This window comes from Meleagris gallopavo, chromosome 17 (genome assembly GCF_000146605.3).
Source record: "Meleagris gallopavo isolate NT-WF06-2002-E0010 breed Aviagen turkey brand Nicholas breeding stock chromosome 17, Turkey_5.1, whole genome shotgun sequence".
NCBI classification, from domain to species: Eukaryota; Metazoa; Chordata; class Aves; order Galliformes; family Phasianidae; genus Meleagris; species Meleagris gallopavo.
Window position 1 is genome coordinate 12,493,882 of NC_015027.2, and position 16,029 is coordinate 12,509,910.

Here is a 16,029-nt window from a genome sequence, read left to right on the forward strand (position 1 = left end):
GTCAGGTCTTCTAATGCTGCTGCATGAAAGAGATGTTCTTTTCCTCTGAATGTCTAAGTCCTTTGGCAAAAACACACACACACATGCAAAAACAAAACAAAACAAAACAAAAAAACAAAACAACAACAACAACAACAACAAACCAACCCAACAGTCCAAACCCTCCTGAGACATCAAACAAACTAGCTTACTTCATTATCTAAAACATTCTTGGATACAAATAAAACAGGTGTATGCACACCCTTATTTTGAGGAAGGTGGAAGAATTCCTTCCCTGGGCACCAAGAAGATAAGTGACTTGCCTTTTAGCACTACTGTCAATCTTGAGAGAAATCCTATCTACAGGAGCAAGTGCTTCACAGAAATCTACCATGATCTTGGGTGTATTTCCTCTTCCCAAAGTGCCCACTGCTGTAGGGTAAGGGCAGCTGGTACACAGCTAGATTTGTGGATGTCTGTGATTGAGAATGAATAACTACATTACAACCATTTGGCTCAGGAAGCCCTGTAACTTGCCACTCCTAGGTGGAAAACTCAAACTTAAGACCATTTCTGACAGAGTAATCTTCACTTTCCTAAAACTTGAGTTGTCAAATTAAGATTTATTTTGTCAAAATGAGATGGCATTTTTGGCATAGGTTCCAGTTAAAATACAGTAGAAAGCTATGCATCTGTAGAAGCTTCTAGAGGCAATTCAAAAGATGAAAGTAAGCCTTTTGAAAGCAAGTAGGGAACGCTATACCCTTCCTTGGAATTTATCTGAGCTTAATTTGTCTCTAAGAACCTACAGGAAAGCTCTAAATTTGGCAACCAAATAAGTGAGAGGGCCAATCCAATGCTTCATAGTGACAACGATTGACTTCAGTTAATTTTCTCTCATCAGCTGATTCCTTTCTACACTTGGTCATTCCATCTGTGTTCTGATCTTATTGGGCTGCAGTCTCCCAGAGAATCTCTCACAAAGGGAAACAGGACTCCTCAATGCACCTTAACTTAAATGTATCACAGAAACCAAAGAAGGCAAGAAGAATTTGGCTGCAGTGATGTTTTCCTGTTTGGAGTGAAGCTCCAATGACTGTGCGGCATGATGAAGAATTAGCTCCATTTGCTTTCTGTCTCTTAGACCCCCACACCTGCCTGCCATTTAGCTGCCTCTGAAGGCCGGCCAAGGGACATCAGATCAAATAATAAAAGCCACATTGAAGCAGTGTTTCAGCTGAAACGCTGTGAGTGGAGGCGAGATGAGGATTGGAAAAGGCTCCCTATAAAAGAGCCCACACATACATGCGAGAAGGTCATTAACTTGTGCCTTGTGCTATCTTTGCAGTCTCTGCTCCCTCTCTCAATTATTACATCAGAAGGAAATGAGAGAGCACTTTGCCAAATACTAATGGACTTGATGTTTTCATAATCTCAAGTGTGCAACAATCAGAGCTGTTTATTTTCCAAAGATGGGAACCAGGGGAGGAGGCTGAAGACTGTGAAGAGGTTCCAGAAAGCTCAAGCCAGTTCTATATTCATCTCTTGCTCCATCTTTAGCTGCCAGGCTGATATTTATCTTTATCATTTGCTAGATGAGGCCTTGTGCTTCCTGAGGAATGTGTCAAAAGCCTGTAGAATTGCAAAGAGGCCTCAAAAGCTGTTCTGTTGTTCTGTTAAGTCACGTGTGCTGCTCTATTAAGGTGGGGGGAAGAGGGGTGGAGGGGGGAACCATACAGAGAAGAACTGAGACTGAAAAACAAGCATCTAGCAGTACTTAATTTCTGCAGAGGGAGGAGATAGGTATTACTCTATAGCTAGGTATTATTCTATATGACAACATCAGCATGGACTGAAGGATGCACAGAGCATGGGGTCTGAGTTGCTGTAGTCACCAGGCTATTCCACTCGATGGGCTCAAACAGAAAAGTTTTTCAGAGCTGTGGAAGGCACTTGCTTTCACAAAGCAAAGCCCAAAAAACTCTTGAAGAAGATAAGGACTCTTCCTGCTCTTCCTTGCTGCTCAGACTTTGGAAGGTTCCATCTTTGATAGGGGCCTCTAATGCTTCCCTGCCATTACAGTGCAACTGGCACAGAGAATGGGAATGTGTGCGTAGGGGATTCATATGGAAATGACTTAGTTGCAACAGAGAGAATGTTCAAAGGATGCCCAAACAGCGTCTTACCATATATCACCATTCAAAGTTTTTAACAAGAAGAAAGCTTTGCACTATCTGGGAGAGTTTGGGGGCTGATCTGAGACTTAACTTTCTTGTGTGTGTTCTTATGCTTACATATATCTACAGTCACCTCCCAGGAACTGCCCACATTCATCTATATGGGCATGCAGCTGTCTTGTACAGAACAAGCTGTCTTGTACAGGAACACATATTAAAAAAGTGTGGCCAGCAGGTCAAGGGGGGTGTTCCTCTCCCTCTACTCTGCCGTGGGAAGGCCACATCTGCAGCACTGTGTTCAGTTCTGCCACTTCAAAAATGACAGGGATCTCCTAGAAAAGCCCAATGGAGGGCCACGAAGATGATGAGAAGCATGGAGTATCTCCCTGATGAGGAAAGGCTGAGAGCCCTGGGGCTGTTCAGCCTGGAGAAGAGAAGGCTGAGAGGGAATCTGATCAATAATGCCTATAAATATCTAAGGGATGGTGTCAAGAGGATGGGGTCAGGGCTCTTCCTGGTAGTGCTGTGTGCCAGGACAAGGGGCAGTGGGCACAAAGTGGAACACAGGATGTTCCATCTGAATATGAGAAAGAGCTTCTAGACTTCAAGGGTGACAAGCTTCCCAGAGGAGGCAGAATCTCCTCCTATGGAGGTATCCAAGACCCATCTGGATGCTTTCCTGTTTAACCTGCAGCAGGGACCTGCTTTAGCAGTGGGGATAGACTCAATGATCTCCAGCCCCTACGACTCTATGATTCTCTGTTCTTCTATCCTGCTAGGGAAACAAAACCTTGCCTACTCTGCTTCGCCAAAAACGAATAAAGCAGATTTTAAGCAGGAACGAAACTCTTGCACTCTATGTTAATAACAGAAGCCGGCGGAGGAGCGGCCCGGCGGCGGAGGCAGCGGAGGGGCGGCTCAGCGCCCGCGGCGCACCGCACACTGCCGGCAGATGGCGCCACAGACCGCGGATGCGCAGCGCCGGCGGTGGGAGCGCTGCTGCGTAGCGCGTCCTGTGCCCAGCCTAAGTCCCGCTTTCTGACGGCAAACCCACGCGGGGTCTGAACTTCGGATGCTGGAACTCGGCTCCCTGAGGTGCCTCCTCGGTGCTGCTCGCGGCTGCAGGATGAAGTTTCACGCGTAAATCTTATAGGCGTGCATCCAAAGGGGTTCGTGCTGCCTGTGCACTTGCAGGGTCTAACCTGCAAGTCCATGGGCTGAGGTTGAAGGTGGGCACGTGGGTCTCCATCTGCTGACTGCCAAACCTACTGCCTCTTATGGGAACCCTCGTGTTAAAGCTTAACCAGCTTTCAGATAAGGATGGACTTGGCATTCGATCTGACAAGGGACTGCAATTTTGCACGCGGATGAGATTTGAGAAAGGTCTGTGGTACTTATATTGAAGCAGACAGAAAATTAAAGGACTCTTTCACTGAGGACGCAGCTGTCTTAGAATCATGGGACCACATCATGAGTGCAGAAGGCACGATTGTGGATGTTTGAGATGCTTGTGGAGCATCTCTGAAATTCCTGGATTTTAATGAATCAAAGAATTATTCAGGTTGGAAAAGACCTCTAAGATCATCTAGTACAGCCATGCACCTCCCAGTGATGTTGCTCACCAAACCATGTCCCTAAGAACTACATTTACCCCTTCCTTAAATACCTCCTGGGATGATGACTCCACCACTTCCTGGGCAGCCTCTGCCAATTCATTACTGCTCTTTAGGAGAAGAAATTCTTCATAATATCCAACCTGAACCTCCCCAGCACACCTTGAGGACATCCCCTTTCGTCCTATTGCTATTACCTGGGAAAAGATCTAAACCCCAGCCTTACCACAGCCTCCTTTCAGGGAGTTGCAGGGGGTGACATTGCACTTCAATAAGAAATTGCTACCAGTGCCTTCCTTTTGTTGTACTTGAAATGCAGCATCCAGAGCTGGGTGGCATTTTCCAAGTGCAATCTGGGCAACATCAAATAATCAAGGGTGGAGGTGATTTAAAATCATGCACGTCATATTGAGAGGTTTTTCTTACAGCTCTTTGATGGTGGCATTACAATGGTAAAGCAGACAATGATTATTTAAACATCAAGTCTTAAACATGCTTTAAATCCCAAACTAATCATAGGTTGCTGGCATACAGGAAGAGACAAATATATAGGAAGAGATAAATATAGCTGAGATAGGAAATGATGATTATCCCCTGCCTAAAGTTAAACTGCATATAGGAATACTGAATATGGAGGAACTGTGTCACTTTCAGAAAAAGGAAACATCCTAGACTGCAAAGGCTGCACTTGGAGGAAAGGAGATTAACTAGAAAAAGCAACAAAGCAAACAATAAAAAAAAGGGGAGTGGGGGTGGGGTTGGTAATCCTATGAAGCTGCCAGTAGCAAACTGTCACGTCATGAGTAGAAAGTCCAAGAGAGAGAGTCCAAGAGAGAGCAGATGGGGATGCTTGGTGCCCCACATGGGTCTTCACTGTGTGTTTACTTCTTAAGTGCTACAGGAATCTCGTGGCAATCTTTAATCCCATGAGATAAACCTTGTCCTGCTCCTCGCTGGAGAGCTCTTTCAATCAGAAGGGAGGGTGCCTTAATTCCTGCAAAAACCCGTGTAACGAAAGGGGGGCATTGCAGCACCACTAGGCATTGGCAACATAAGCAGTGACTGCACCAGCAGGCATGCTTGTACGCAGGCTGGGGGCTGGTCCTGCACCATGCCTGCTGCTGTGCAGCACTGTTGTATTGTCACTCCTTGTTCTTGTCTCAAGCAATGCTGCAAGGATATATATGATTTTCCCACGAATATATAACTGTGCACTTCAGTCCTTGATATCTGTGCAGCCCCACTGAGACAGTAAAGAACCTTTTGCACTGTTTTCAGATCCTTTCTCCTAATTCTGGATGCAACGTTCAGAAGTTCTTCTGGGTGTTTTTCTTGCATCTTCTTTGCTTGCTCTCTGAGGATTCTATTAACTTTTCCCCCTTTGTTTCCTCATTTAAGAATTTAAGTACATAGTTCAGGCTGGTACTTGCCTCACTATAAGCAGTGGCCAAGGGCTATTTAATTTATACAAATCACACCGTCTGCCTAAGGAGCTAAGTACCTTTTATACATGGTAAAAGCACAGGTTTTTGTGGTTTTTTTTTCCTCTTAGGAAAAGGTTTGTGTCTAAAACAGACGAACACCAGGTATTTCCTCAAAGGTGGCCACACAAAAGTTATCCAGCCCACATTTACCAGCTCCAGGCTGACAGAGCTCTGCTTCTCCTTCAGGCAGTTGTCCTCACAGAGTATGTGTGTTTGTATGGAGAGGAGGGGGTGTTCGTTTTTGCTTCAATATTTTGTCACAGTCAGCAGAGAGAGAAAGGAGTAATGTCGTTCCTAGCTGTTTGGTCTCCAGCTACTTGAGATTATAGTGGGTTTTATGTATTGGAGTTTGTGTACTTAAGACTCGCATAGCCAGAACATTCCTCACCCATATTACCATGATCAGAATAAATTCCTGAAAGAATACTGAATGGTTGCTGCCACTCAGGACACTTATGCCACCCTTCAAAATCTTTATTGTACCTTTTCTTATTGCATCACAGGGGAAGATGCCCCAGAATCAGAACAAGTGTATGGATTTTAATGCTGGTGACAAAATGAGGTCAATATTTGCAGGCAATCAGTGTCCTTTCTCTTGGCACTTCACCATTCCAACGGCGAAGTGTCTGCACTCTGTCTCAAGCCTCCATTTAACTCTTTCATTAGGGGTTACAGGATTCTTTTGTCTGAACATTCCTGAAGAGATAAATAAAGGTGCCCATGCTGCCTGCTAGGGCTCACGCTGTCTTCTGTGCTTCCACTCACGGTCCTCCTGCACCACAAGGCTGGATACAAGCTTGTATCTGCAGAGGAACCCTGGGAAAAGAAGGGAAGGGTGATCCAGCTGTGGGATGCTGGAGCTGTTGTGGTAGGCTGCTCCTGGCTGGGAAGCTGAGGCTGTGCTGCCTTCCAACAGGACCAGCTGGTTAGTTGCCTGTTAGTACATCTTACTCTCATAGGGAAGAAAAAAATATTCTAAAAAGTCATCCCTCCCTTTGCACATTTCAGAACCCAATGTTTCTTGTCAATTACTTTCAATGAAATGATAATTCTGTGTTAAAGTGACTCAGAATGTGGTTCCTCTTAAGAAGTATAATAAGTAGAAAAAGTGAAAAATGTGTAATAGAAGACATACAGGTAGATATTCCGCACCGTTCTGCCCGCTTTGGTACAGGGTTGACCAAATGCAGCCTCACCCCACAACAACAGAATGTTCTGAAGGTCACATTTTCAGCCTCTCAGAGCACTTGAATCCAGGGCGAGCGCTGTGGGGACAGCTCCAGGTCTGTGCTCCGCATGGCGTTCTTCCTTTTGTGCATCACCATGGTAAACAGTTAGGGTTGCCAGGAGCTTGGGTGCATTGTTTGTCTCACTCTCTCGTCCACTCTCCCTCTCCTTCACCAAATGCTTTCTCAGTGATTAGTTACTGAGTAGAAGGGGCTCCAGTTACCATGCCGCCTGCCATCTCCCCTCCTTTTATTGGAACTAATATCCCACCTGCGATGATAAGGTTTAAACTTGTTTAATCTCCCAGCTTAGCTGCGGCGTTTTAATATTTTTAAAATGGTTAAAAAGGAAAAAAAAAGAAGGGGGGGGGATTTAAACAGGTTTTGAATGAATAATAAAAGCCCTTCTCACAGGTTGCAGGGCAGGCCGGGAGGCATGAGCCATTTTCATCAGGTCGGATTTCATGTTGGGTTATCCCAAGGTGGCCTGACTTTGTGGTGATGGATTTAAAATGAAACAGTCAGATGCAAAGCAGTTTATGGAGGAGAAACTGCTTTAATAATGCATTTCCTGCTCAGCGAACAGCAGATACGGTGACATTCACGGGGAATGAGAAAGGGAACAAAATCTCTCAGAAAAGAAACCAGTTTCTCCCTGGAGTTCAATAACTTTTTCCTCCTACAGCATATTTGGGGAGATAAAGGCTGACTTGAGAGACATCAGAACACAGTTTTTAGGTGAGAAATGAGAGACAGGTCTGTAACATCTTTGTCCTGATAAGCTGAAGCCCTTTCTGTATTTTTTCAAAATGATGGGAAGGCAAGCAGGTTCTCATTTTGTAACGAAATATCCCTGTCATAAACAAGACCCCCTGCACAGCAGGCTAGATAAAGCACCTTGTGCTGATGTGCAGAACACCTTGGTTTGCTTTTCACTCCATGCTCCCTGGGTTGGAAATGCTGCATTTCTCCTTCAGAGACAGAGTGCTCCTGATTTCTGAGCAAGAGCAAAGCCGAAATACCAGAAGCCCTTTTAGCCTAAGGCACTAACAGGCACTTTGCAGCCTTACAAGTGTCTATGGTTGAGATTGTAAAGCCTGTAAAATGAGGCAAGACTTCTAGGGCATCATTCAAGGCACTTCCCACTTCTCCTGCTTATTTAGCCACCATTTTTGGTTGGAATTTGAGTAGAGTGAATAGGATGGAGGTGGCAAAAAGTGTGACAGAAAGCAACCAGCTAAGCTACAGCTTGGTTTCAGGAGAGTCCAAGCAGCACCAACTCCCATGCCATTCTTTTCTTACTTATGAAGTAAGTTTCATATGGTGGAAATAAGCTGTTATACAAATGTTATCAGTTAATATTATTTCTGTTTGGGGAGAAAGTCCTGGCAAATGTCGTTCTCCTGTGTCCTGTCTCTGTTGTACCAGAAGAGAACTTGACTGCAGTCAATGTAAAGTGGAAAGAGAACCATCATGTCTCCAAGACAGATGTTACCTGGTGGATCTCACCAAGCTTTGAGTTTATGTTTGCACATATGAATAAACAAAACCAGCCATAACAATATGAGTTAGCCCTGTCACTGCAGATTAACCCCTCATTAAACTTAAGAAGAGGTGGACACACAAATCATACTGGGGGGGTCATGAGGACTGTGAAAAGGATAAAATCTTTGTTGGTGCATAAAAACTCTCTTATGATTCTTAAAATTACTTCTCCAGAAAGGTTTCATGGACAAAATAGCAAATATTTCACAGCTTATAGTCATATTTCCAGTATTTGTATCTACTCAACATAAATATGTAAAATCCAGATGAGACAGAGTACATAGACAACACTGACACACCACTGCCTCCATTGCACTTCCAATTCGAGGGGAAAGAGGCTGTTTCAGCATGCTTTAAAAAGCAATATAGTTCTGCTTTGGCTTGAAATATTGAAGTATTATTCCTATCTTTTTTAGCAGTGCCACAGAAGTCAAGTAGTGACTTGCTACATAAACTGCTAAAACTTTATGAAAAGCCCTATGGGCAGAACCTAAATACCCTGGCCTGCAGGTGTCTGCCTCAACATAAAAGCGTCCTTCTTCACCAAAACTGAGCAAAACCCACATCTAAATTCTTCATGGAAAAGAAGTGGTACTGCAGGCTGAAGGGAGTGGAATGGGAAGGGAGCATGGAATGGGAAACATATATACTTTTTTTTTTTTTTAATGAGAGGATGACAGTAGAATTGCGACTCATTTTTATATTAAAACAAAGGAAAGGAAAGGAAAGGAGCCGAATAGAGTATGTCAATGAAAAATGGGCAGTTTACTCTGAGGATCATAAAATATGAAGAAAGGGCTTAGGACATGAATATGAGGGTGGAACTTGAACTGCAGATCAACTAACTATTCTCCCATAGGCTCAGAATATTAAGTGAGAGGTACATCCATTCCTTTAGTCATCTCACATTTATGGAAGAGGTAATTTCCTCTAACCAAAATAACTTGTTTTTCAGTTTCTTGGATGGAAGTTTTCATATATTTTCAGGAGAAAAAACAGCATATAGAAGGGCAAGCATACAGGTAGTTGGAAATTCAGTTGTTGAAGAATGAGGTGGAGCCTGATTTCAGTATAAGAAGCATCCAGCTAAGCTCTAGAGTTAGTCTGTCACTAGATATCTATTTAAATACTGATCAGTTCCATTAATCACAAATAAAGCAAAAATCTAACTAATCTAACACAAAATTTCAGGCAAGTGAAGCACTTCTAAAGTCCCTGTTTTTCTATCAGTAACAGTTTTTTCAGAATGCACCAGTTCAGAGAATCACAGAATGGTTTGGGTCAGAAGGGGCCTTTAAGATCATTTAGTTTCAACTCCCTGCTATAGGCAGGGACACCTCCCAGCAGACCAGGTTGCTCACAGCCCCATACTTGAATGCTTCCAGAGAGATGGCATTCACAACCTCTTTGGGCAGTCTGTTCCTCCAGAAGGTTTTATATACTGGTTTCAGAGTATATTAATTGCAATTATTTGGTTTCAGGTGTATAAGGAAAAACTGTGGGATGAGTTCAGAAAGAGCATCTTTGGGCTCTGTACTCATATGTGCACCTGGTTAAATGAGCTGTATGCCAAACTGTTCACAGCCTTTTTGCCCCTTTCTACACTTAGTAGAATACAGTAAGATTTCTCTCTTTTTTGCTCTTCTTAGCACACTTTGTCCAGAAGAAAATTTCAAAAAACTGGCCTTCCAATGAAGCCCTATTTCCAGCCTCAGCTTTACTGTATCAAGGAGGAACTTTGGCACTAAAGGAAGAACAATAAGCTCACTACCACTACGAAGAATTTTTAGAAGCAGCAAAAAAGTTGTCCTCTTTCTCTACAAAGACTTAAAGTATAAGATAAGCAACACAGAAGGCCCTGAGAGAGACTGTACAAACTGAGGTCTCCAGAGGATAATTTAATGATCAGGACCATTAACGTTTCTTTGGAGGAAGCACAAAATTTCTCCATTATGTCTAACCGGGATAAAATTCACAGATAACCAAATTATTGGTTTTTACTGAAGTGTTTGTCTAATAGTATGCTATAGGTGTTGATGGAGACAGGAAGAGCAGTGCTTTTACAGGTGTGCTTAACGTATTAATGTGTTCTTTGGGTGACAGTAGCATAAACACACAGAATAATTTGCAGGCCCTTAAGGTTCTAGTACACTCCAAAGTTCCATTAAATAATACTAACAGACATGCTTCAGGTGATAAGGAGCAGCACTTGATGAGATGCCAAATGTAGGCTTGCTGGCCGTGTATGATGGCACGGTCTGAAAATGCCATCCACGGAGAGAGTTTTTGTTTTCTGTTTAAATCAGTCCCTACTGAGACTGGTGCTCAGCACAGTGTCGCTATAGGACAATCTCACATCTGATATCTGCCATGCTCATGTGTTTGGTTTTGTGGGAATGATTTTTATTTTGACATGAACAGATAAGGGCTGTACACCAAGAAAATGGGTCTTGTGTGCAAAATACTGTTGGCTAGTGATAAAGAACACACACAGCAATTCCACTTTTTGGAAATGTAAAGGAAAAGAATTTTTACATGCATGTAAAATCCCTCAATATAGAATCATTCCTGTGGGGCTTGAGTACATTAATTATATATAATTAACCCCAGTGCAGTTATTGGGTAGTGACCATTGCCAGCCCTGATTCAATAGGAGATGACCGGAGAAGAGAACACAACTCACTGCCAGGATAAGAAACGTAATTCCATTCTGATCCTTTTCTCCTTGATGCCAACAAACTGAACATGGCTCCAAACAGGAAAGAGGAAAGACCAAAGGAAACAAGCATTTGTGAAACAGTAATTATTCTTTATAATTTCTTTATTTAAAAGGGAAAAAAGCCAATGATCTGGAAGGTGATAAGTTGCATGTTCTGTTCAGTGAAGTAATATGCTGCACTTTCTTTGGTGGTGAATCTGATTTAGTAGCATTGTATGCCATGGATGGACATCCCTTGCAGTCATGCTGATTAACTGTTTCTAGGGCAGCAGAAGAGACTGAATCACTGAAATATCTGCCTGTAAATTTTTTCAACCAGAAAAACTTGCCTGCTTCAGTTGATCACCCAGCCCTGTGAATCGTAGTACTGCTGGTCTATTTCCAGCAGCTCAGATAAGCAAGTAGGAGCAGAGGGAGCTAAGGAAAGACCTGTCCTTTCCCATCTTTAGGATTCTGATCTGTGAATCTCATACTATAAATTCTACGTGCAAAAAGATCTTGCTGACTTAGAACATCTCTCTGGGAATGCAATTTGTAATAAAAATGGAAAAGACTTAAACTTCAGCATCAGAGCACTTCTCTCTTCAGGCTTTGCATTTTAAAATGTTAGGAACATAACTATATCTTTTCATAAAACTAGCCCATTGCCTTTCCTGTCATAACATCTGCATTATATTTGTGAAGAAAGCATTTTCCTGCCAACCCCCCATGTCCTCAGGTGCAGGACATGCATATAATTTTCTCTTGCAATCAGTGAGCAAACAGAAAAATAGAGGAAATTAATTTCTCTCATTCCTTTTCCCAGTGTCCTATTTTATTCAAGAGCCTTTTAAAAACGTTGCTTACTATATGATTATGCACAACAGGGGTTTGTAACAACCTCATCTTAACTCAACTACCTCTGCCCTTGCTGTGGAATGAGCGGTTGCCTTGGCAATTTCACAAGCAGTGCTCAGGAGCTACAATTACAGTGCTCTTCTCAGTAGTGATCCTCTTAGTTCCTTTTCTTAGAAGTTCATGACAAGGAGATATAAACATACACGTATAATAGATTGCATTGCCCCAGTGGTCTTTCTCCCCAAACCCTGAAGGAAGCAAACCTACATTATCTAAACTTGCTTGCTCTCCAACAAGAAAAGCCCATTTGTGGAGGGTGAAGTATTGCATTACCTGAATGTTACAACCAGATAAATTAAGCCACCCAAGGTAGTAACAACGAGTTCCGTATAAACCCTGAGGACTAGAACAAGGGCCTCTAGGGCCATTCTACATTAAAAGAAATGGAAGGAAAGGTTGTATTGTATCACGCAGCAAAGACATCGGATCAAGCCTGTTTACTTTGCAAGTACAATTATCTCACTTCTGACTGCTGGCTCTGCAAAACTGGGAGAAGTGTTTAAGCAGTGATTTATACTGAAATGGGAGGGTCTGTTGCGTCAGCTCCTTATCAGCTTAGGCAGTTTATAGGCCAAACCTCGTGGCAAACTACATCAGTTGCATTTGCTCTACATGCAGTAGCAATGGACAAATCTAAGACAGCTAACGTCAGCTCTGTGTTGTGAGCAGGAAACACTCAGATCCAGTTCAGCTTCTTGACTGCACTAGCTCTGCTGGGTGATCACAGTAAAAACAAACTCCTTGTCTATGAAGCTGATTAAGATTGGTAAGGGGAAGCAATGCTGAAGTAAACTCCTCTGACATAGTAGATTACTATTTTAGAGAGATATCTGAGGACAGGAATGAGATGAGTTGTATCTCTGCCCCCAGTAAGCAGTGGATGGATGCACAATAGGGTCACACGTTGTTTAAATCTACATGTGGATACTCCGTATTTCATACTTACATTTGTAGAAAGTATGAGTACTTGAAAGCAAAACTCTCCTTGGAAAAGGAGGGAAAAACAGCTGTTTTTCTTACTGCTGGGAAGGGAAGGCTATTGCATTGACGGAGGTTGTTCTGACCATGCACAAACTGTGGGACTTCATAGCAGAAATACCTAATTGCAGCTGGCATTTTGGACACTTCAGTGCCTGTGCCTGTGGGCACGTGGCTGGTGAGAGACATCATTTCTGACATGGGCAACGTGAAAGCTGCAGAGGAGACTAAAATGCTGAAGTGCTTGTTCAACAATTAAGAGGCTAAAAAATTAAGCGTCCCTGAAGCTTGAACAGTTCAGTTCTAACAGATAAAAGAGGTTTTAAAATGGAACACGGATTTGCAATTTTGTAAACATGGGCTTTCTCTCTCTTTCCTTCCCTGCTGTCAAGTAGGACCAGAGATGCTGGTTTTGAACAAAGATGGCAGTCACCAGTCACCATGGCTGAGAGATGCCATTGTTAATTAAGGCTTCATTCTCTAATGCTGCTTAGATTTAGGAAAGGGTGAGAAATATCACATCTGAAAACAGCACCCTCAAACACAATCACTAATGCTGAACACTTCCAGGCAGACTACAAATACTTAGCGTTTACAGAACAAATTCAAATTTGGCTTGGAGGAATGAAACTGTGCATACCATAAACATTCTTGCCTACTCAACTGAGAAGCGTTATGAAGAACATAAGAGTCTGTTCTTCATATAATAAATGCTCTCCCAGTGCAGTTTTGAAATGTCCCTTCTCTGAAATAGATGTGTAGGTTTTGAGGAGGTAAGCAGCAGACTCTTCAGTGCCAGAATGCAGTGATCACTCTGACTGAGAGAAATCACAAGTCACACCACCCATAAAAATGTTGCTTCCATCTCTTTTTGCAGCATTCAGTACAGTGGGACAACTTCTGAATCTCAGTTGCATCCTGATTTGAACCTGGCCATCTGTGACTGAGGACTTTTCAACTCTACAGCTATTAGATTTGAGCAGTTGGCGAACTGTTGCCTTCTTGTGTATTTTAAAGGCTGTTTTTCATTTTTTTCTTCCTCCCTTGCTACACATATCAAAAAAAGAACTGTATTTTTGTTTGATTTACAGTAGAATTTATTCAAAATCTTCACAATAAGTATCAGCACACTATCCAAATGCCATACAAAAAAATCCCTGTTGATCTTCTCTTTGAGGTCTTTTCAATATCAGTAGCTCTTGTAGTGGAAGTTTAAATCTTTTTGTTTGATCGTGAGTTTATTACACAGGTGTATGGGAACTGCTGAGTCCCAGCCTGAAGCACTGATGGAGCACTTGGGGAAAGGAGCCATCAGCCCTGGGAGCACAGGTGAAGGCAATTCAGCTGTGTGATAGGAAGGTATGGAGCCTGGCTGCATTTCTCTTAGACCTCACTGAAGGGCTAACTGCCACTGAGGAAGGATTTCTTTCTGGTGATCCAAGCTTTTCCCCATGAACCCGGAATCTTCTGATACAGGTGAGCAATCTTCTTCCTTTCCTTTATAGCACCTTTCTTTCACGGTGATACTTCTATCATCACACCTCTGCTGTAACACCTTTTCCATCGTAGTGACCTGTCTAATTGCTATAACGGCCTTCTTTGTGCTTGGCTGGTAGTAGCATTTATCTAACACTGTTCCCCCGTGCATCGCTTCACAAGGAGTGTCTTCATTCCTGGCCTTGCATCTTGGGAAACTAAGTCACTCATCCAAGTCAAAGCATTTCAGGTATAAGCATTTTAGATGGTGTTTTTTTCCTTTGTACTGCTAGACATCTCATTGATCTCATACACAACAACAGTGAGTGCTCATTCTTACTTCAGCTGTAAACTAGATTGAAGACATTACAACTGAGTGAGACAGACCAAATTTGTACGGGAAGCTAAGGAATACAAGCCAAAGTTCACTGAAATCAACTGGAGAAGAGTTTATGGGCTTCAATATAACTTTGAAAGAGACTTTATTCAGTCTAAGCGTTTGGTTTTTTTTTTTGTTTGTTTTTTTAATTACTTCAAGTTTAGGCTTCTTAACTTTAGGGAGAAAACAAATGGAGAGCTATTCATGTGATGTTTTGTTAAGTTTTTATATCATGTCAGTAATTCTTGCCCATTTCAAATTACAAGATGGCCTTTAGTCAAAGAGCAAATGCCATGGATAGGTAATCTTGATTTTTCTTGGTACTACACCACTGTAACCAGCTGGGGAAGTCCAAGTTTATTTTTCCTTCTAAGAGCTAAACAGTGCAATAGAGTATTTGAAACAAGTTTGTTTCAGCAAAGACCTAAGCTTTGTTTTGGTCAAACAAGGAGTGCCACTAATCCACCACTTAAATAAAGCCATCTTCAGGACAGAAACTGGCAGCCATTCAATGTGATGGACTGCAAAATAGTTTAGTATCCTTTGAAAATTCAATGACATATTAAGGAAGATAATAAAATTACAGCTGGAATTTGGACGTAAGGTCACGTTAGCACCTCTACACTTGGAAAGAGTTCTGCAGGGTGTTTAGTAACCATGTCACACAGTGAACTGCATGATCTGTGTCACTTACTGCAGTGCTGCATTTACTTAAAACACTTATCATATAATGCCCCATAATTCTGCTTAAATGTGTGAAATTTAACAAAATCACACCTTGAGATGGCATGCAATCTACGATTGCACTTAACTGAATTTCAAAGAATCCATGCATCTTTATCTTTTGCCCTTTGCTTTGCGTGTGTTGCACAGTCAAAGGAAACAGCTTTTTATGTGAATGATGATTAATAAGCAGCCCTGTTGAAGGGTGAATGGAGTTGGTGTTAAGAACAGGCACTTTTAATAGACATTTTAAAATGTGTTCTAACATGTGAAAATGATAGGCTGTCAAATGGCTGTTCAGGTGTACACCAAGATAATAACATGCATTTGAGAAAAATGATAAGGTAAAATACACGTTTTTACTGTATGAAGATAAATAGTGAAATGCACACTTGCATTCCCCAATGTAGAACAAGGGGAGGAAAAAAGAATCCATTTAGAGTGGAATTGTGAGTAGCATAGACATCTCCATTGCCTTGTGCTTGAAATATCATCAGCTGAAAGTGTCAGATCTGCAGTTGTGTGTTTGAATTAAAGATATAAAGCCTTTACGGTTTCTATATGTCAGCTGTTAAAAAAATCTTTCTACAAAGCTGAAGGAATTTTAAGACGAGATACTGTTTAATGGTTTTGGTTATATTTTCAGTATGTGATTTTCTAGAAACAGAATGGGATCTTTTTGCAAACAGTGCAATGATGAGAAACTTAATGAAAACAAAGTATTAAGTCTTCTGGTTTCCTTGAGATCAATGTCAAAACATCACCTTTCTTATTCCTGTGGGACTTTGACGGGTAGTAATTCAAGTTGTGGGCTAGTGAGGATAGCTATCTTT

General features: G+C 42.0%; 1 long non-coding RNA gene across 1 annotated transcript; it reads left to right on the forward strand.

Moving 5' to 3' along the window:
* Window positions 1-6,601: 6,601 nt before the first annotated feature.
* On the forward strand, window positions 6,602-8,031 carry LOC116217258. Its single transcript, XR_004161544.1, has 3 exons — window positions 6,602-6,763; window positions 7,165-7,217; window positions 7,908-8,031. It is a non-coding gene; the product is annotated as an uncharacterized LOC116217258 (long non-coding RNA).
* Window positions 8,032-16,029: the final 7,998 nt, after the last annotated feature.